The sequence below is a fragment of the Pseudophryne corroboree genome, chromosome 11 (assembly GCF_028390025.1).
Source record: "Pseudophryne corroboree isolate aPseCor3 chromosome 11, aPseCor3.hap2, whole genome shotgun sequence".
Classification (NCBI taxonomy): Eukaryota; Metazoa; Chordata; class Amphibia; order Anura; family Myobatrachidae; genus Pseudophryne; species Pseudophryne corroboree.
Genome location: NC_086454.1, coordinates 256,706,123 through 256,728,387, shown reverse-complemented (window position 1 = coordinate 256,728,387; position 22,265 = coordinate 256,706,123). Strand labels below are relative to the sequence as shown.

At 46.0% G+C, this 22,265-nt stretch overlaps 1 protein-coding gene across 1 annotated transcript in view; it reads left to right on the top strand.

Moving 5' to 3' along the window:
• The window catches only part of ZNF423 (zinc finger protein 423), a 416,823-nt gene that overhangs the window by 40,846 nt on the left and 353,712 nt on the right, over window positions 1-22,265 (top strand). The window lies entirely within an intron of this gene.

Sequence of the window (22,265 nt, the reverse complement as noted above, 5' to 3'; positions counted from 1 at the left end):
TCAGTGTAGAGGTTCGAATAGCCCCAGTGAAAGCTGTACCAGAATTTCACAATAGTGACCTGGCAATTGATGTATACAGAAGAAGGCTTCTTTTTCTCCTTTATGCGATTTCCATACAGATATGCACACATAATTTAGGCCTTGTACATAGATGTAGAGCAGTATCTGATCTTCCAGCTGTTTGGCTACAGAGGTCCTCTTAGGGGTATATTCAATTGAAGTCTGATCCATTCCGACATTCATTTTGTCGGAATGGATCCGACCTGGGCTATTCAAATGACATCTCAATTCGACTTTTAAAAAAGTCTCGAATTGAGATGCGGGGGGGGGGGGGGGGGTAGGAGGAGACTGGGCGGGCAGACATGGGAGAGCAACACTACAGCTGTAGCACTGCTCTCCCCCCCCCCCAGTCTCTCTGCCTCTCCCCATCCTTCCTCTCTGTCCCTGCATCACAGCCGCCGCTCACGGCAGCGTCCACCCGGCTCCAGCAAGCGAGCCTCCTGCGCCGCTCTGTCCGTCCCCACTCGGCTCTCCAGTCTCCACCGCTGCTCTCCCCATCTCACTTCGACTTTTTTTAAAGGTTTTGGCCCCGTTTTCGACACAAGCACGTGGATCGGCAGCTATTCCGCCGATCCACGTGCTTTTCGACAAGTCAAATTCCTCGACTTGTCGAAAAATTTTGGATTTGATTGAACAGGTCGAATCACGATTTGACCTTAAAATGTCGAAAAACTGACGTCTTTTCGACAGACTGCAGCTTTCGACTTCAATTGAATATACCCATTAATGGTAAATGTATGTTTTAAATATTTCTGTCCTCTGGCACTTTAGATCCATATATCCATATTTCTCTAACGTCCTAAGTGGATGCTGGGGACTCCGTAAGGACCATGGGGAATAGCGGCTCCGCAGGAGACTGGGCACATCTAAAGAAAGCTTTAGGACTAACTGGTGTGCACTGGCTCCTCTCCCTATGACCCTCCTCCAAGCCTCAGTTAGATTTCTGTGCCCGACGAGAAGGGTGCACACTAGGGGCTCTCCTGAGCTTCTTAGTGAAAGTTTTAGTTTAGGTTTGTTATTTTCAGTGAGACCTGCTGGCAACAGGCTCACTGCATCGAGGGACTAAGGGGAGAAGAAGCGAACTCACCTGCGTGCAGAGTGGATTGGGCTTCTTGGCTACTGGACATTAGCTCCAGAGGGACGATCACAGGTTCAGCCTGGATGGGTCCCGGAGCCGCGCCGCCGGCCCCCTTACAGAGCCAGAAGAGCGAAGAGGTCCGGAGAAAGCGGCGGCAGAAGACGTTCCTGTCTTAAATAAGGTAGCGCACAGCACTGCAGCTGTGCGCCATTGCTCTCGGCACACTTCACACTCCGGTCACTGAGGGTGCAGGGCGCTGGGGGGGGCGCCCTGAGACGCAATAAAACATGACAGAAATACCTTACATGGCAAAAAATGCATCACATATAGCTCCTGGGCTATATGGATGCATTTAACCCCTGCCAGAATATACAAAAAGCCGGGAGATAAGGCCGCCGAAAAGGGGGCGGAGCCTATCTCCTCAGCACACTGGCGCCATTTTACCTCACAGCTCAGTTGGAGGGAAGCTCCCTGGCTCTTCCCTGCACTACAGAAAGGGTTAAAAAAAGAGAGGGGGGCACTATTTAGGCGCAGTATTAAAACATACAGCAGCTATAAGGGGAAAAACACTTATATAAGGTTATCCCTGTATATATATAGCGCTCTGGTGTGTGCTGGCATACTCTCCCTCTGTCTCCCCAAAGGGCTAGTGGGGTCCTGTCCTCTATCAGAGCATTCCCTGTGTGTGTGCTGTGTGTCGGTACGTTTGTGTCGACATGTATGAGGAGAAAAATGATGTGGAGACGGAGCAGAGTGTCTGTAACAGTAATGTCACCCCCTAGGGGGTCGACACCTGAGTGGATGTACTGTTGAAAATTACGTGACAGTGTCGGCTCTATATAAAAAAACAGTGGTTGACATGAGACAGCCGGCTACTCAGCTTGTGCCTGTCCAGACGTCTCATAGGCCGTCAGGGGCTCTAAAGCGGCCGTTACCTCAGATGGCAGATACAGACGCCGACACGGATACTGACTCCTGTGTCGACGGTGAAGAGACAACCGTGAATTCCAGTAGGGCCACACGTTACATGATTGAGACAATGGCAAATGTTTTTATACATTTCTGATAATACGAGTACCACCAAAAAGGGGTATTCTGTTCGGTGAGGGAAAAACTACCTGTAGTTTTCCTGAATCTGAGAAATAAAATGAGGTGTGTGATGATGCGTGGGTTTCCCCCCGATAACAATTGATAATTTCTTAAAAATTATTGGCTGCATACCCTTTCCCGCCAGAGGTTAGGGTGCGTTGGGAAACACCCCCTAGGGGGGATAAGGCGCTCACACGCTTGTAAGAACAAGGGCTCTACCCTCTCATGAGATGGCCGCCCTTAAGGATCCTGCTGATAGAAAGCAGGAGGGTATCCAAAAAGGTATTTACACACATACTGGTGTTATACTGCGACCAGCTATCGCCTCAGCCTGGAGGAATATTAGGATAGTATATTATTGCCTATAGAGCATTTAAAAGATGCATTTCTATATATGCATGATGCACAGCGGAATAATTGCCGACTGGCATCAAGTATAAGTGCGTTGTCCAATTCTACCAGTAAAATGGTCAGGTGATGCGGATTCCAAACGGCATTTGGAAGTATTGCCTTTGAAAGGGGACATTTGGGGTCGGTCTTTTAGACCTGGTGGCCACGGCAACAGCTGGGAAATCCACGTTTGTACCCCAGGTCGCCTCTCAAAATAAGACGCCGTATTATCAGGCGCAGTCCTTTGTTGGCAAGCGGACAAAAGGTTCCTCTTTTCTGCTCGTGACAGAGGGAGAGGAAAAAGGCTGCAGAGATCAGCCAGTTCCCAGGAACAGAAACCCTTTCCCGCCTCTTCCAAGCCCTCAGTATGACGCTAGGGCTTTACAAGCTCAGGCACGGTGGGGGCCCGTTCTCAATGAATTTCAGTGCGCAGTGGGCTCACTCGCAAGTAGACCCCTGGATCCTTCAGGTAATATCTCAGGGGTACATATTGGAATTCGAGACGTCTCCCCCTCGCCGTTTCCAAAAGTCGGCTTTACCGACGTCTCCCTCTGACAGGGAGGCAGTTTTGGAAGCCATTCACAAGCTGTATTCCCAGCAGGTGATAATCAAGGTACCCCTCCTGCAACAGGGAACGGGGTATTATTCCACACTATTGTGGTACCGAAGCCAGACGGCTCGGTGAGACCGATTCTAAATCTAAAATCTAAAATCTTTGAACACTTACATACAGAGGTTCAAATTCAAGATTGAGTCACTCAGAGCAGTGATTGCGAACCTGGAAGAAGGGGAATACATGATGTCTCGGGACATCAAGGATGCTTACCTTCATGTCAAAATGTACCCTTCTCACCAAGGGTACCTCAGGTTATGGTACAGAACTGTCACTATCAGTTCAGACGCTGCCGTAGGGATGGTCCACGGCACCCCGGGTCTTTACCAAGGTAATGGCCGAAATGATATCCCTTCGAAGGAAGGGAATTTTAGTTATCCCTTACTTGGACGATTCCCTGATAAGGGTAAGATCCAGGGAACAGTTGGAGGTCGGTGTAGCACTATCTCAGGTAGTGTGGCGGCAGCACGATTGGATTCTCAATATTCGAAAATCACAGCTGGTTCCGACGGCTTGTCTTCTGTTTCCTAGGGATGTTCCTGGACACAGTCCAGAAAAAAAAAAAAAAAAAAGGTGTTTCTCCCGGAAGAGAAAGCCAGGGAGTTATCCGAGCTAGTCAGGAACCTCCTAAAACCGAACCAAGTCTCAGTGCATCAATGCACAAGGGTTCTGGGTAAAAATGGTGGCTTCCTACGAAGCAATCCCATTCGTTAGATTCCACGCAAGAACTTTCCAGTGGAACCTACTGGACAAATAGTCCTGGTCGCATTTTCAGATGCATCAGCGGATAACCCTGTCACCAAGGACAAGGGTATCCATCCTGTGGTGGTTGCAGAGTGCTCATCTTCTAGAGGGCCGCAGATTCGGCATTCAGGACTGGGTCCTGATGACCACGGATGCCAGCCTGCGAGGCTGGGGAGCAGTCACACAGGGAAGGAATATCCAGGGCTTAGGGTCAAGCCTGGATACATCACTTCACATAAATATCCTGAAGCTAAGGGCCATTTACAATGCTCTAAGCTTAGCGAGACCTCTGCTTCAAGGTCAGCCGGTGTTGATCCAGTCGGACAACATCATGGCAGTCACCCACGTAAACAGACAGGGTGGCACAAGAAGCAGGAGGGCAATGGCAGAAGCTGCAAGGATTCTTCGCTGGGCGGAAAATCATGTGATAGCACTGTCAACAGTATTCATTCCGGGAGTGGACAACTGGGAAGCAGACTTCCTCAGCACGACCTCCACCCGGGAGAGTGGGGACTTCACCCAGAAGTCGTCCACATGATTAAAAAACTCGACAGGTATTGCGCCAGGTCAAGAGACCCTCAGGCAATAGTTGTAGACGCTCTGGTAACACCGTGGGTGTACCAGTCAGTGTATGTGTTCCCTCCTCTGCCTCTCATACTCAAGGTACTGAGATTGATAAGATGGAGAGGAGAAAGCACTATATTCGTGGCTCCGGATTGGCCAAGAAGGACTTGGTAACCGGAACTTCAAGAGATGCTCACGGAGGATCCGTGGCCTCTACCTCTAAGAAGGGACCTGCTCCAGCAAGGACCCTGTCTGTTCCAAGACTTACCGCGGCTGCGTTTGACGGCATGCCGGTTGAACACCGGATACTGAAGGAAAAAAGGCATTCCGGATGAAGTCATCCATATCCTGATCTAAAGCCAGGAAGGATGTAACCGCAAAAACATTATCACCGCAATTGGCGAAAATATGTTGCGTAGTGCGAGGCCAGTAAGGCCCGACGGAGGAAATTCAACTGGGTCGATTCCTACATTTCCTGCAAACAGGAGTGTCTATGGGCCTGAAATTGGGGTCCATTAAGGTTCAGATTTCGGCCTTGTCAATTTTCTTCCAAAAAAGAACTAGCTTCAGTCCCTGAAGTTTAGACGTTTGTAAAAGGGGTACTGCATATACAGCCTCCTTTTGTGCCTCCAGTGGAAATTTGGGATCTCAATGTAGTTTGGGTTCCAAAAGTCACATTGGTTTGAACCACTTAAATCTGTGGAGTTAAAATATCTCACATGGAAAGTGGTCATGCTGTTGGCCCTGGCCTGGGCCAGGCGCGTGTCAGAATTGGCGGCTTTATCCTGTAAAAGCCCTTATCTGATGTTCCATTCGGACAGGGCGGAATTGAGGACTCGTCCTCAGTTTCTCCCTAAGGTGGTTCCAGCGTTTTCACCTGAACCAACCTATTGTGGTGCCTGCGGCTACTAGGGACTTGGAGGAATCCAAGTTGCTGGATGTTGTCAGGGCCCTGAAAATATTTCCAGGGCGGCTGGAGTCAGGAAATCTGACTCGCTGTTTATCCTGTATGCACCCAACAAGCTGGGTGCTCCTGCTTCTAAGCAGACTATTGCTCGTTGGATTTGTAGTACAATTCAGCTTGCACATTCTGTGGCAGACCTGCCACAGCTAAAATCTGTAAAAGCCCGTTCCACAAGGAAAGTGGGCTCATCTTGGGCGGCTGCCCGAGGGGTCTCGGCTTTACAACTTTGCCGAGCAGCTACTTGGTCAGGGGCAAACACGTTTGCTAAATTCTACAAATTTGATACCCTGGCTGAGGAGGACCTGGAGTTCTCTCATTCGGTGCTGCAGAGTCATCCGCACTCTCCCGCCCGTTTGGGAGCTTTGGTATAATCCCCATGGTCCTTACGGAGTCCCCAGCATCCACTTAGGACGTTAGAGAAAATAAGAATTTACTTACCGATAATTCTATTTCTCATAGTCCGTAGTGGATGCTGGGCGCCCATCCCAAGTGCGGATTGTCTGCAATACTTGTACATAGTTATTGTTACAAAAATCGGGTTATTATTGTTGGGAGCCATCTTTTCAGAGGCTCCTCTGTTATCATACTGTTAACTGGGTTCAGATCACAAGTTATACGGTGTGATTGGTGTGGCTGGTATGAGTCTTACCCGGGATTCAATATCCTTCCTTATTGTGTACGCTCGTCCGGGCACAGTATCCTAACTGAGGCTTGGAGGAGGGTCATAGGGGGAGGAGCCAGTACACACCAGTTAGTCCTAAAGCTTTCTTTAGATGTGCCCAGTCTCCTGCGGAGCCGCTATTCCCCATGGTCCTTACGGAGTCCCCAGCATCCACTACGGACTATGAGAAATAGAATTATCGGTAAGTAAATTCTTATTTTAAACTTTTAGTATGTTGGTTTGTTTATAGATTACCCTTCAAATCATTAGAATCTTTTGTGATTACAGGGTGTTGTCCTATAATCTGCATCCCTTTCCCAGCATTGCAGTAATAACAGGCAGCTGATAATGGGACCAAACTCCTTACAAATACAAATTTCTCTGCCTTTTCTGTTTTTTTATTCCCACTGATCCCATAGGTAATGAGGAGTGCACAGGTCTGGTATTTGAGGATGAGCAAAGCAGTGACATGGACTTATTGGATGGAAGTAGGTAATAGCAGTGAAGAGCTCTCTCTCCTCCTGCTTTCTCCCACAGTGCATTGCTTCCTTGGCACCTATACTGCGCATACACAGGTAGAGGTGCATGTGTGCTGGGCTTCGAACATGAATTGCTGTGTTTTTGCATTTGTGAAAGATGACAAAAACACCTTTTCTCTAGCATCCATAAGGGATAGTGGAGACAGATTAGTACGATGGGGTATAGAAGGGTCCAAAGGAGCCAGTGCACTTTAAATTTCTTCAACTGGGTGTGCTGGCTCCTCCCCTCTATGCCTCGTCCTGCAGGTCAGTTTAGAAAAAAGTGCCCTCAGGAGAGGATGCACACTCTGCAAGCTCCAGAGTTTTATCTTCAATTTCTTTTTAAGTTTGATTTCTTTCGGTATGCTGTTTGGGCAACAGCATACCTGCACCGTGGGAGTTGGGAGGGGGGGCGGTCACCGGCCTCTTGAGGTGCAGAGCTGCTTCCTCGCTGCAGGATCACCGTCCTGAGGGGCTGTTTGTTCAGCGGGGTATGGCGCCTTGGCTGTCGCAGACGCTGCATGCCGCACACCCCTAACGCTGCTTGAAGGTGATCATCGGTGGTGAGTACACACCGGGGACCCCGCTAGGGGGGGTCCCCTGGTTCACTGTGTGGCAGAAGCGCGGGTGAGGCGTACGGGTCCCTCCTGGGGGGACACGCTGGAGCCCCTGCGTGAGACTGGCTAAATATTCTTGTACCAAACATTTATGTGAGGCTACAAACACATAGGGAGACATGGCTAGTATAAATATTACACAGTAGCTCTGGCGCCATTACGGGGGGCAGAGCTACATCAGAGCGGGCTCAGCGGCATTTTGGCGCCTTCCTCTGCATAAGCAGCAGCAGCCGCCTCATACAGCTCCTCCATAACTGTCACACGCTGGATCACTGGTACCGGGTGTAGAGGGGGGAGAGCTGCTATATTGTGCCATAAATACTACATTAATACAAAGTATTGAAGAAAAAACTGAGGCCCTTTGGGTGACCATAGAAACAGGGGAAAAGTTGATTATTCGTATTGGCGTGATATACAGGCCACCAGGTCAGGAAGAGGAACTTGACAAGAACCTATTGCAGGACATAACTAAAATGGCATTAAAAGGAGAGTTAATAATCATGGGAGATTTTAATCTTCCTGATGTAAACTGGGAGGTGTCTGTTGCTAGTTCCACTAGAAGTAGGAACATTTTAAATTCCCTTCAGGGAGCATCCCTCCACCAATTGGTGAGGGAGCCCACTCGGAAAGACGCAATATTAGACTTAATATTTACAAATGGAGACAGATTATCGGACGTAAAAGTGGGTGAAAACCTGGGATCCAGTGATCATCAAGCAGTATGGTTCAGCATTAAGACAGAGACTGACTCGTCCCATACAAAAACAAAGGTGTTGGATTTTAGGAAGGCTGATTTTGTAGGGATAGGAAAATGTGTAAGCGATTCTTTGGCAGAGTGGAGGAACTTGGAAACAGTGCATGAGAGGTGGGAAACATTAAAATGTGCAAAATTGAAGGCAACAGACCTTTGTATCAAAACTGTTAGGAAAAACACAAGGAAAAGGAAGCCAGTGTGGTTTGCAAAAGAAGTAGCAAATATTGTGAGAGCAAAAAAGATGGCTCTTAGGAAATATAAGCAGACACAAAATAATGAAGACAAAAAGATATATCTTGTTAGACAGAAGGAGACAAAGAAGGTAATCAGATGTGCAAAGGCACAAGCTGAGGAGAAAATGGCCCAGTCAGTGGGTAAAGGAGGCAAAACTTTTTTTAGGTATATAAGCGAAAGGAGAAAAACAAAAGGCGGAATTATAAAACTAAAGACGGACACTGGGAGTCCTGTTGAAGGAGACAATTTAATAGCAGATCATCTTAATGATTATTTTTGCTCAGTATTTACTACTGAAAGAGAGGGGAAGGGGCCACAGTTAAGTTGCAGGGATATTCAGGAAAATGAAACAAGTACATTTACAGAGAAGGTCCTAACAGAACTCTCAAAGCTGAAAGTGGACAAATCTATGGGGCCAGATGGGATACATCCAAGGATACTAAAAGAATTTAAAGAGGTGCTGGTAGCACCATTGACAGAATTATTCAACCAGTCATTAGCTACAGGAGTAATTCCAGGGGACTGGAAAAGAGCAAACGTAGTCCCACTGCACAAAAGTGGAAGCAAGGAAGAGGCAAACAACTACAGACCAGTGAGTCTTACATCAGTAGTAGGGAAATTGATGGAAACACTCTTAAAAGAAAGAGTTGTAGATTATCTAAAATCCGGCAATTTACTGGATCCCAAACAGCATGGATTCACTGGGGGGAGATCATGTCAAACAAATCTTATTGACTTTTTTGATTGTGTGACTAAAGTGATGGATAAAGGTGGAGCCATGGATATAGCTTATCTAGACTTTAGTAAGGCTTTTGACACAGTTCCACATCGCAGACTGCTAAATAAACTTGAAAGTTTGGGATTGGATATTAGGATTATTGAATGTATAAGATCTTGGTTGAAGGATAGAAAACAGAGAGTTGTGGTAAATGGAGTGCATTCACAGGAGGGAAATGTTACCAGTTGAGTACCCCAGGGATCTGTACTTGGACCAGTGCTTTTTAATATCTTTATTGGTGACATTGCAAATGGCATTAAAGGGAAAGTATGCCTTTTTGCAGACGACACAAAGGTATGCAACAGGGTAGACACACCAGGTGGGGTAAAACAAATGATTGAGGATCTAGGTAGACTAGAGGAATGGTCAAGAGTCTGGCAATTACAGTTTAATGCCAAAAAATACAAAATCATGCACTTGGGTCTCAAAAATCCTAAAGCTAAATACAGTATTAATGGCACTATACTGGAAACTACTGAGGAGGAAAAGGATCTAGGAGTCACTATTTCAGATGACTTAAAGGCAGGTAAGCAATGTAACAAGGCAATGAGGAAGGCTAGTCAGATGCTTGGCTGCATTGGGAGAGGAATCAGCAGCAGAAAGAAAGAAGTAATAATGCCACTGTATAGGTCATTGGTACGGCCTCATCTAGAATACTGTATTCAGTTCTGGAGGCCATATCTTCAAAAGGATATTAATACATTAGAAACTGTACAAAGAAGGGCAACTAAAATGGTGCATGGCCTACATTACAAAACATACCCGGAAAGACTAAGAAATCTCAATGTGTATAGTTTGGAGCAGAGAAGGGAAAGGGGAGACATGATAGAAACTTTCAAATATATCAAGGGTTTTAACAAAGTCCAGGAGGGAAACATTCTCCAAATGAAGAGAAGCAATAGGACACGAGGACATGCACTGAGACTGGAGGGGGGGGGGGGGGGGGGGGAGGTTCAGGGGAAATTTGCGGAAAAATTATTTCACAGAAAGGGTAGTGGACAAGTGGAATAGCCTCCCATCAGAGGTGGTAGAGGCTAAGACAGTAGAGCAATTTAAACATGCATAGGATAGACATAAGGATATCCTTACAAAGAAATAAGGATCAAATAAGGTTAGAGATAAAAATAATATTAAAAAAAAAAAGGGGCAGACTAGATGGGCCAAGTGGTTCTTATCTGCCGACAAATTCTATGTTTCTAAATAGCATTCCTCTGAGAGAATTTTCATCAGACAGTCTCACTGGGACTGTGCAGCGTTGGGTGCGCTGGTGTCCTCTCTCCTGTGTCTCCTCACATGCAATAGGGCAGGCTTGTATTGTATTTCAGGCTGTGTTGTATGTGTATTGTACTTGTCTTTCTTCTTCACAATGGTAAAATAGAAGTTATGCAGTTTATGTAATTCTAGATTCTCCCCTATCTCACTGGCTCAATATCATGTGAGCAGTGTAGCCAGTCATCACAAAATGCTGATAACGATGTGGGGGAGAGTCAAGAGCCCTCCTGGCTGGGGGCTATCAAAACTATGATGTCTGATATGTCATCTCAACTGCAAATGCCAATAAAACTCAGGAACTGCAACAAGCAGTGGCAAATTTAGCTGCTAAACACCCCCCCCTGTCTACTGCAGGTGCACAAAAACGTGCTTTACCTGCACTACTGTCAGATACTGACGATAATATACAGGATGATGGGGATGATGTGGATCCCGTCAGTGGGGACGGCACACCTACATAAAGTATTGAACCCCTCATATTGGCTATTCGGGATGTGTTAAAGCTCCCCCTGGAGGATGCTAATAACCAGCAGTCATTTTTACTCCCACTAGACAAAATGACAGTCACGTTTCTTGACACCAAGGATTTGGATGATTTTATTTAAAATAGCCTGGAAAAATCCAGATAAAAAATATCAGGTGTCCAAGCAGTTTTTGCATACCTTCCCCTTGCCCCTGAAGGCAGGAAATTTAGGGAAGAATCTCCAGCAGTAGATGTCTCAGTCTCTCGCCCTTCTAAAAAGGTGGTACTTCCTGCTCCGGGCTCCTTTACGGTAAAGGACCCGGCAGATAGATTTCAGAGTGGTCTCAGTTTTCCTATCTACACTGCTGCAGGTGTAGCTCAAAGACCGGTCATTGCAGGTTGCTGGATAACACATGCAATTCATTCCTGGGCTACTCAAATTCAGGAAGGTCTCCGGGTGATATGACCTTAGTTACTACTGTAACTTTCCTAAAACACATTCGGGACACGGCGAGAGTCCTCTGTGACTCCCTTAAAGAGATTAGAAATATTAGTGCTAACACCACAGCTATGGCTGTGTCTGCGCGCAGAGCCATATGGTTGCATCAGTGGATTGCTCATGCTGACTCCAAACGTAATGTGGAATCTCTTCCCTTCACAGGTGAATGGCTTTTTGGAGGTGAATTGGACGCATGGATTTCCAAAGCTACTGCTGGGAAATCCACGTTTCTCCCTTCGGAGGCTCCGCCTGCTAGACATACCTACCCGGGACCGTCTACTCAGTCCTTTCAGTCCTCCAGATTTCGATCTAGGGCCAGGGGGCCTCCAACGCAGCTAGAGGCTCCAGAGGAAAACCTAAGAAACCAGCTGTTGCCGGATCTCAGGACCAGAGCACCAGTTTTGCTTCCGCAAAGACTTCAGCATGACTGTGCCCACCCACCCCGAGGGGATCTCGTGGTGGGAGCTTGGTTACATCACTACAGACACATCTGGGACGGTTCCTGCCAAGGTGCTTGGGTAAGGGACCTTATCTCTCAGGGTTACAAGCTGAAGTTCGACTGTGCTCCTCCCCAATGATTTTTCAAATCAGGCTTACCAGCTTTAGAAAATATGCGTGGTACGCTACTACTGGCCATAATCAAGTTGGTCCAGTCCCAGGTCATTGTTCCAGTACCCCTACAACAACGAGGACAGGGTTACTACTCCAGTCTGTTCGTAGTACCAAAACCAGATGGGTCTGTGTTCTGAATCTGAAGAAGTCCTTGAATCCTTACTTTGTAGGTTTTCAAATTCAAGATGGAATCTTTGAGAGCAGTGATCACTGGCCTGAACCAACAGGAATACTTAGTGTCCCTGGATATCAAGGACGCTTACCTCCATATCCCAATTTGGCCTCCTCATCAGGCCTATCTGCGGTTCGCCCTACTGAACGATCACTACCAGTTTCAGGCGTTACCCTTCGGCCTGTCTACAGAGGGTGTTCATGAAGGTGATGGTGGAAATTATGTTTCAGCTCAGGGTCCAGGGGGTCAACTTAATTCCATACCTGGATGATCTCCTGATAAGTCAGTTCCACGGAGCTTCTATTGCTCCATATAGATCGCACTATCCAACTTCTGTCTCACCACGGGTGGATCCTCAATCCGGAGAAGTCCCACCTGGAACCGTCTCAGCGGCTCCTGTTTCTGGGGATACCCCTGGATACGGTAGCACAGAAAGTGTTCCTCCCAGAGGAAAAAGTGAGAACACTTCAAGAAATGGTTAGCATGGTGCTCCGACCTGCTCGAGTATCCATTCATCTTTGCATAAAATTATTGGGGAATATGGTGGCCTCGTATGAGGCGATATAGTTTGGAAGGTTTCATGCCAGGCCGTTCCAATTAGATATCCTGAACAAGTGGTCCGGCTCTGATCTTCAGATGCACCGGATGATTCGGCTGTCACCCCAGGCCAGGATTTCACTCCTGTGGTGGCTACAGTCTTCCAACCTGCAGGAAGGTTGACGCTTTGGGATTCAGGATTGGATCCTCCTCACGACTGATGCAAGTCTGAGATGATGGTGAGCTGTCACCCAGGGGGCGCAGTTGCAGGGCAGGTGGTATGCCCAAGAGGCCCTCCTACCGATCAACATCCTGGAACTTCGGGCCATCTACAATGCTCTGATTCAGGCCTCCCCTCTACTCGGGGATCAGGCGATCCAGGTCCAGTCGGACAACGCCACAGCTGTGGCGTACATCAATCGACAAGGGGGGCAGAGCCTGCATGCAAGAAGTGTCAAAAATACTCCTCCTGGGCAGAAAGAAATGCAAGAGCACTGTCCGCAATCTTCATTCCAGGGGTGGACAACTGGGAAGCGGACTTCCTCAGTCGCCACGATTTCCACCCGGGGGAGTGGGGACTACACCCTCAGGTGTTTCAACAGATCGACAGGTGGGGCTGGCCACAGATCGACATGATGGCCTCTCGCCTCAACAAGAAGCTTCGTTGCTATTGCTCGCGAACCAGAGACCCTCAGGCAAGCGCAGTGGATGCGCTGACAATGCCTTGGCCTTACCAGCTGGTACCTATTTCCTCCAATTCTGTCGATCCCCAAGAGGATCAGGCATCAAGGAGTGCAGGCAATCTTGACTGGCCCAGAAGAGCGTGGTACACGGCTCTTCTGGACATGTCCGTAGATGACCATTGGCTTCTGCCGCTAAGAAGAGATCTTCAGCAAGGACCGTTCGTCTACCCGAGCTTACGGTGGCTTTGTTTGACGGCATGGAAGTTGAGCGGAACATCCTAGCTCACAAAGGGCTTTCCAAAAAGGATATTGCCACTGTGGTGAAAGCCAGAAAACCTGTGACGTCAAAACACTATCATCAGATCTGGCGGAGATATGTCTATTGATGCGAGGAACGCACATATCCATCTGCGGAATTCCACTTGGGGAGATTCCTTTGTTTCCTGCAGATGGGAGTGGATAAAGGTTTACGTCTTGGATCCATTAAGTTCCATATTTCAGCTCTTTCCGTCTTCTTCCAGAAGAAGTTGGCTCTCCTGCCAGAAGTTCAGACCTTCTTGCTAGGGGTGCTTCACATACAACCTCCGCTTGTGCCGCCTACGGCACCTTGGGATTTGGATGTGGTGTTACGCTTTTTACAGTCCTCCTGGTTTGAACCTCTGATGACGGTAGAAGACAAGTACCTCACGTGGAAGACAGTGATGTTACTGGCCCTGGCTTCTGCTGGACGTGTCTCAGAATTAGGGGCCTTATCGTGTAAAAGTCCCTACTTGGGGGTATATTTACTAAAATGGGAGTTCTATTTAAGATGGGATGTTGCCCATAGCAACCAATCAGATTCCAGGTATTATCTTCTAGAAGGTGCTAGATAAATGAAGTCAAATCTGATTGGTTGCTATGGGCAACATCCCATCGTAAATAGAACTCCCATCTTAGTAAATTTACCCCTTGGTCTTTTACGAAAACAGAGCGGAGCTCAGGATTAGACAGCAGTTCCTGCCGAAGGTAGTCTCCACGTTTTACTTGAATCAGCCTATTGTGATTCCGTCCAGTTCTGGCACTTCTGCTCCTCTGGAGGCATTGGATGCAGTGCGAGCCGCGAAAATCTATGTCAAGAGGACGGCTCGGATCAGAAAGACGGATTCCTTGTTTGCGCTGTATAATGCGCAGAAGAAGGGTTGCCCTGCTTCAAAGCAGTCTATTGCTTGTTGGATTCGGCTTACTATCAGACAGGCCTATATGTCGACAGCCTTACCTGTTCCACAGTCTCTGAAGGCCCACTCTACGAGATCGGTGGGATCTTCCTGGGCGGCTGCCCGTGGAGTCTCGGCCCTCCAACTGTGCCGATCTGCTACCTAGTCGGGGAAGAACACCTTTGTGAAGTTCTACAAATTTGATACCCAGGCCAAAGAGGATAGATACCTAGTTTGGGCAGGCGGTACTGCAGACGTCTCCGCACGTTCCTGCCCATTCAGGAAGCTTTGGGACATCCCCATCGTACTTATCTGTCCCCAATATCCCTTATGGATGCTAGAGAAAATAGGATTTTAAATACCTACCGGTAAATCCTTTTCATGTAGTCCATAAGGGATATTGGGCGTCTGCCTCTGTGCAGTGACTTTCTGCAGGTTCTCTGTTAGGTGTTACCCGTTCAGCTGTTGCTGCTGCTGTTAATGTTGCCAGCCGTTGCTGGCCCGGTTATGTTTTGGTGTGCTGGTGTGTAAATCTCACCACACTTTTTTTTTGTTATGTTCCTTCTCTCAAGTATGTCGTTCTCCTTCGGGCACTGTTTTACCTATAACTGAGCTGTAGGAGGAGGCATAGAGGGGAGGAGCCAGCACACCCAGCTGAAGAAATTTAAAGTGCACTGGCTCCTTTGGACACATCTATACCCCATCGTACTAATCTATCCCCAATATCCTTTATGGACTACGAGAAAAGGATTTACCGGTAGGTATTTAAAATCCTATTTATTTCCTCTTTCCACAAGGACAGGTATTTTTTTGAGTGCACTGTCCCTGCAGGTCTTTTTTTTTTATTTTTTTTAATATAATTAACTATAGCTTTGATAATTAAGTAGACCCCATATTGAGGGAACTCTGGCATCCACAGAGCAGCTTTTATGACATCACCCCTTCAACGCTTCCAAGCTAAACGTACATGATCAGGTTGTACAGTGGTGTGGTATATTAAGTCGAAATGTCAACATTCATCATGTCTAAACGGATGTCGTGTTAACATGATACAATGTTAACATGAAGTCCTTGATGGCCCAGTGACCACTTACCTGTTCCCTCAAATATTCGAGGTTAAGTCTGTCATATGAGCAGTGACGCCATGAGAGATGCAGAGGTGGAGCGGTTACTACATGCCTGGGCTGCTTGTTGGGGTCTGGAACAACTGGTAAGAGGCACATTATCTTTCTTTGCAGTGCTGCTGAGGGTCCAGCTGTACAACCGCCGGCCTCTCCTTTGCAGCGGCCATTACTCCCCAGATTTGGCTAGCCCCGGTGACTGCAGCATTTCAGTTAGCATTTTCACCCTAGTGCCTCACCCTAACCAGACCCCCTTCTCCCCCGCAGCCCAAGTTTAGTCTCCCCTCACCACCTATCCCCAACCCTCCTGTCAGCGCACAAAGCTAACCGTCTGCGTTCTGAAGGGCTTTTGTTTTGCGCGTTTGACCTTGTAAACCTTACGGGCATGTTTTTACATCTGCGGTTCTCCTATTCTGGCTCTCTAGGGGATGATACTTCAAACTTTCTAAAGTAGTTAATACCCCTTTCACATCGCAAAAATAACCCGGTATATTGCCGAGTTTGAGCCGTGTCAACCCGGTTTGAGGTGCAGTGTGAAAGCGCCATTATGAATTTACCGTGTCAAACAACACGGTATTTCAACCTGTGTAAAAAGAAGGATCCTACACTGTTCGGAACCGGTTCATTTGGCAGTGTGAAAGCCTCAGATCCGCTATATTCAACCCGGTAATCTTAAAAAGGAGGTGATAGGTTGTCTCCCTGCATGATGTCACCTGTCTGAACCTGGAAATAAACAGGCAGCACACTTTAAACAGTGTGTTTTTATTTATACTACATTCACAGTGCTACAGTGCTTGGAGAATATGGCAAACTGGAGTGAGGATGAGGTTAGGGAGCTGTTACGGATAAGAGGGGAGTCTGAAATCACCCACCAAATGACAGGGACTGTTAAGGATGCAATCACGTACAAAAACATAACAAAGATGCTTGCAGCCTCTGGATTCCACCGTACCTACCAGCAGGTAATCAATAAACTAAAGGACACTGCGGATACCCAGACTCCACAAATCCCTTAATTGTTTTATCCAAACACTGGCCATGCGGAAGAGAAATAAATCTGTGGTATAGGTTGTCCACCAATGCTCTGGTCACCTCATGTACGATGGTGCAAACGGTAGATATCCCCACACCAAACAGGCAAGCAATTGTGCGATATTCACCTGGAGTGGCATACCACCACAATGCTATAGCTAGCCTCCTGCTTGGCTCTATTGGTGACCTGAAGTTTGTGGTCTGTCTAGAGAGTGCTGGGGAATGTGTGACGTGGCATTCTGAAGTGACACTTCCACTGAACATCCTGAAAGTTCAGCACACTTTGCATAAAAACTTGCCCACGCTGCCGTTCTCTAGACCACAATCTTCATTGAGTAGTGAGGTTAAGGTTGAGTATGGTGGTCACAGAAGCTGATATAAACGATATCCTCCTGCGCAGGTATTGTCGGCGACGAATGGCGGTGTCTCTCAAATACTGCAGCCTCCTTCTCCTCATAACATAGCTGCTGAACAAGCTACAGAATGTGAGAAGCTCAAATATCCTCTCACAGGCTGAATCCAAGAGCAGTACAGCTGAGACTATCATAAAGTCTATAGAGACATGTGCTGTGTCGGCCATGATTGCTGCACTACTGAGCACTCCCCAGCCCCTCCTTGTAATACCTTTCAAACCTCATCAATAGGAGACAGAAAAGTCCATTTATAATGACATCACAAATGTTTTCAAAGGGTGAACTGGGTTCAGTGTGAAAGGCACCAACCCGGGAATAACCCGGTAATAACACGGCTCCAAACTGCGATGTGAAAGGGGTATAGCGTGTTCAGACCTGGGTCGGAAGCGTGTTCAAAAGCCGGTTCTTTACCGGGTTAGCGATGTGAAAACTGTATAAGTTGCCCATAGCAACCAATAAATGTACTTGATAAATACTAGCTATAACCAGGTTTGTTGCTAAGGGCAGCTTAACGACCTCTCCACTCTCTTTAGAAGAATTGATACATTTCCCCCTAAGTCTTTGTAGAAAGGGACCTATCCAGTGCCTACTACACGTTTCCATGTGTGGCTTTGCCATTAGTAGTCCACCATATTTATTTATCTTTTTCCCTGAATCCTCCTGCAGTCAGATACGTTGTTTTCCTATTTATAGGTCTGTCCCCAAACACTGCCTTCCCTAGACGCTGTGGTCCTACGCAGGTAGTCTCTCACTTGGGAAATTCTTGACTCTGCAACCCTTTTTTTCCTTGGTTACGAAAGTCTTATCTTTATAATACAATTCCCTAAAGGCGCTCTTTCCTAACCAAGCCTAGTTCCTCCTGGCAAATACATAATATGCTTGTTTTAATAAAACACTGTTGGAGATGGGCAGTACAGTAGGTACCTGCCACAGTGTCCACAGAAGAAGTGGTGTATTGGATAGAAAACTCTGAGATGCTGGACATGATATGAAAGTCAACTGATGTATTCTGTACAAGGTAATTTATCAGTCCTTCTTTGTTTTTATTATGCCATGTAAGCGGTTAATAAATCTAGGTTAGGTGGGGCAACCCGTGTGGAAGGTTTATGTGTTTAAAGCACTCATAGGGTACAAGATATAATTACCCAGTACTTTCAGTGATTTTGAGAGCATAACCAGCTGTTACCATACTAACTCATTTTCCTGTAGAAGGGGCAGATGTGTCTGGAAGTGCATGAAGTAAGGTGAAAATAACAGTAGCCACTATTAAGCAGATGGCTTGATAATATGGCTCATAGTCATAACTGCAGGTTGGCTAGGATGGCATGCGCCAGGAGCTCTGGTTGAAGGGGGGGTCATGGTCTGGCTCGGTCACCCACAAATTATAACCCTTGAGGGAAAGCTGTTTGCAGGTCACCCCAGCCTTGCCTTTTAGTTTCTGGCTCTGGGCTCAGTTACGAAGCCTCCATGACGTTGTGGTCCAGTAGTGCAACGCTGAGGACATAGTGACATTGCAACACAACTGAGCAAGCCCTTTATTTTTCCAGGGGTGAACGGAGCACAAGATACACTAATGATATTTCTTACCCCTTCTATAAAATGCAACACAATACAAATTGACAGGCACCTACAATGTGTACAAGGCAACCTTTTATTCTTCTTTTCTGATGATCCTGCTGCTTATGTTATCAGAAAAGACAGGAGTAAAAGTAATGGTGCATGATTTTGTTAATATCACAGATTTTCAGAGATTATTGCCACAGGATTTAAAGCAACAACAAATACTTGAGATTTTAGCAAATTGCTCATCATTACATTTCCCCCAGAATCCATATTTGTGTGGCCATTGTAACTCAGTGCATACTTATGCTTCTGGCTAACATGCCCTGCACATCTTTACAGCCAAGTAATTATGTGGTCTGTAATATGAAGGAATGGATGCGGCAGGTACTTTTATTTTAGCTGCACAGTTCTCGATCATAAAGTGTTTTCATGTTGCTACTGCAGCAAAATCACTTTGTGTCTCAGTGGAGAGAAAATGCAATCCCAAAAAGTTTTTTTTTTTCATCTTTGTAACATTGAATCCTTTCACTGTGTTCCGTATGTGCTGCACTGAGCTGAACCAGCATCTGTCTCTTGGAAGAAAGCTATGGAAAGAGTTTAATCTGAAAGTTGGCCGGGTGTCATTTACTTCCAGAGATTTCTCCTTCTTGTTAGGACACATTTCCTCTCAGGACAGGATCTGCTAAATATATTTCCGCCATGTGCTTCCTGTAGCTTTGCTTCTGGTCGTGCTCATTCTAAGCACAGCATTGAATGATGGGAACTGTATTCAGCATTGCAGTACAGCAGAGATTGGGTTAATAAGCCCTCCTGGGGTCTGTTACGGTCTATAAAAACTGTCAAGCAACACTTTCTTGCTTTGTTCTTCAGGCCACCTAAATATGTGCTGTTTTTCCATCATAGATATGGAAATATGGATATGTCTGTAAGGGAATTCCTGTGTATAGGACCCACACAGCCCCTATAACAGGTATATACAACCAGTGTGTTGGGACTTATTTGCGCATGGGATGTGACACAGGAAAAGTATATTTACTGGAAATGATGCAGTCTTACACCCACTTATACCACTACATGACCACTTATACCGGATGCGTGTAGCATTCTGGCTGTCGGCATGTCGACGGTCATGTGACTGATGCCGAAATACTCCTGAAGGAGAGTATTGAGGTTTAGGGTTAGAACCCTAGGGTGGGGGGGGGGGAAGGGGTGAGAGGGTATGGGTTAGTCACTAGGAGGTGGGGTGGAGTTAGGCCTAGACCCTTTCCCCCCACCCCCACCCCGAGGGTTAGGGAGGATGGGGGAGGGGGGGGAGTTAGAAATACTTTCCCCCTCCAATGTCTGCATCTTCAGTGTCGGGATGCTGCAGTCGGTCATGTGACCACCGGCATGCCGACCACTGGTAATTGTATGTATTTCACTTCTAATATATTATATCATATTATACAGGTACACCACCGATTTTCCGGCAACCGATGATCCGGAACCTCTTTTAATCCGGACAATTTTGATTTGTCCGGATTAAAGGGGGTTAGGGACATCCTTTACATCCGGAACATTTTCTGCGCATGGGCGTAACACGCAATACGCGCAAGTGTCAGTGGGTACAGCTTCCACGGACACTGCAGGTGACACAGCAAGCATCAGTGGGGCTGTTATGGCGTCCAAGGTCACAGCAAGTACCGCACATGGGCGGAACACACAGCCTGAGCCTGAAACCTGTTTTGCTTATAAACAGTTTTGCATACACTATTGTGTTTATTCATTCATTGATATTATACTGTAGCATATATTTTACTATTTATTGCTTTAGAAATGTTCTGAAGGTGCAAAATTAGTTTCCACCGTTAATCCGGCAAAATCGATAATCCGGCAAGGCACTGGAACCGAGGATGCCGGAAAATCGGTGGTTTACCTGTAATATGAAGTACTGTGCAAAAATTTTAGGCAGGTATGGAAAAAATGCTGCAAAGTGAGAGTGCTTTAAAAAAAAAAAAAATAGAAGTGGCCTTGTTTCCACGTGGAAGGTATGGCTTTTTGGCCACAATTCTTTCATGAAGACCACTTCTGGACAGACTTCTCCAAATAGTAGATGGGGGTGTATCTGGGATTAAATGAAGAGAGAAGGATTTGAGCAAACCTACATCAACAGAATATGTGTGGTTAGTTCTTCAAGATGTTTGTAGTTTGTGAGTTTCTTAAAAAAACTGTGTGCAAGTGTACCTAGAAGAATTGATGTTGATTTGGAGGCAAAGGGTGGTCAAACTAAATATTGACTTGATTTTAAATTTCTTATCTGTTCAATCACTTAGTTTATTTTAATCAATTAACACAATGCTATTAACACTTGTATTTTTTACAGCAGTCTTACTTTGCAGCATTTTTTACGCACCTGCTTAAATCTTTTGCACAGTACTGTGTGTGCATGTAAATATATATGCAGTACATGCATGCATACATACATACAATATCTATCCAGCAGTGCAGAAATGGCTGTTTTTTAAATTGTCCCTGTATTCACCGGGGCACGGACTGTTCTCGGTCATCGGCAATTAATCTGTACACATGAAAGACCGCTGCTTCACTGTGCTTATTTAGTAATGATGATGATTATGTTTTTTTATGAATGTTAAAGGAGTTTTAAGAAAATAATTTAAAACTTTCACTCACCTGCTTCCACCGATAAATTGTCTTTAATTCATTCTAAATCAGATCTAAAAATGTGAGTTAGTAATCTGTCCTTCATAAGGATAATGTTATTCATTCAGTGCCTGTGTACCTGCTCTCTACCTGTTTGAACCTACCAGTCCCCCCCACCATAGATGAAAGTCTACAAACTTCCCTCCACCAGCCATTAATTTTCTAGTGGAGGTCCAGCTGCTCCTATGCTCTCTATGATATTGCTTGTCCGATATCTTGGGTTGATTACCTACTGCTACCTGCTGCTCACGAACAGCTATAGTCTTGATTTCTGCTTTTGTATTATTACAGCAATTAGTCCATGTGCATGAAAGAGCCTGCTTCATCACTCTGGCCAATTTAGAAGTGGCATCCATTGTGGCATTTTATTTTTGTGATGTGTATGTTCACATCCACAGGAACACGCGAACACAAAGTTTAACCATTTCTGGTTGCTAATTAGATTTACATGATGCTTCTCGTTTCAAGCTGTTAAATTTCCCACAACTAATGATTAGCATGCACAACGGAGTATTTTAACCCTTAAGAAGGCGGGTCGGCATGCAATTGGAATTTTTATTAAGTGTGCGGGTTTGCTGGCAGTGGATAACTGGTGTAGACCTACATATCTGCACATGGCTCTTTGTAAGTGTCTGAAAGCTGCTGAGGTCACATGACTCCTTGCTCTTTAACATTGTGTTTTGCATGCAATTTTAAAGCATGTCAAACCTATTGCGGCGAAATCATTATAAAATCCATTTTTGTGTTTTATGTCACAATGGATTAAATCCATTTTATTCTAGTAGTTCACAAAAGATTACTATAAATATTGTTGCAGTATCATTTTGAACCTTCTCATATGGGGCAGATGTATTAACCTGGAGAAGGAATAAGAAAGTGATAAACCAGTGATAAGTGTAAGGTGATAAATGCACCAGCCAATCACTTCCTAACTGTTAATT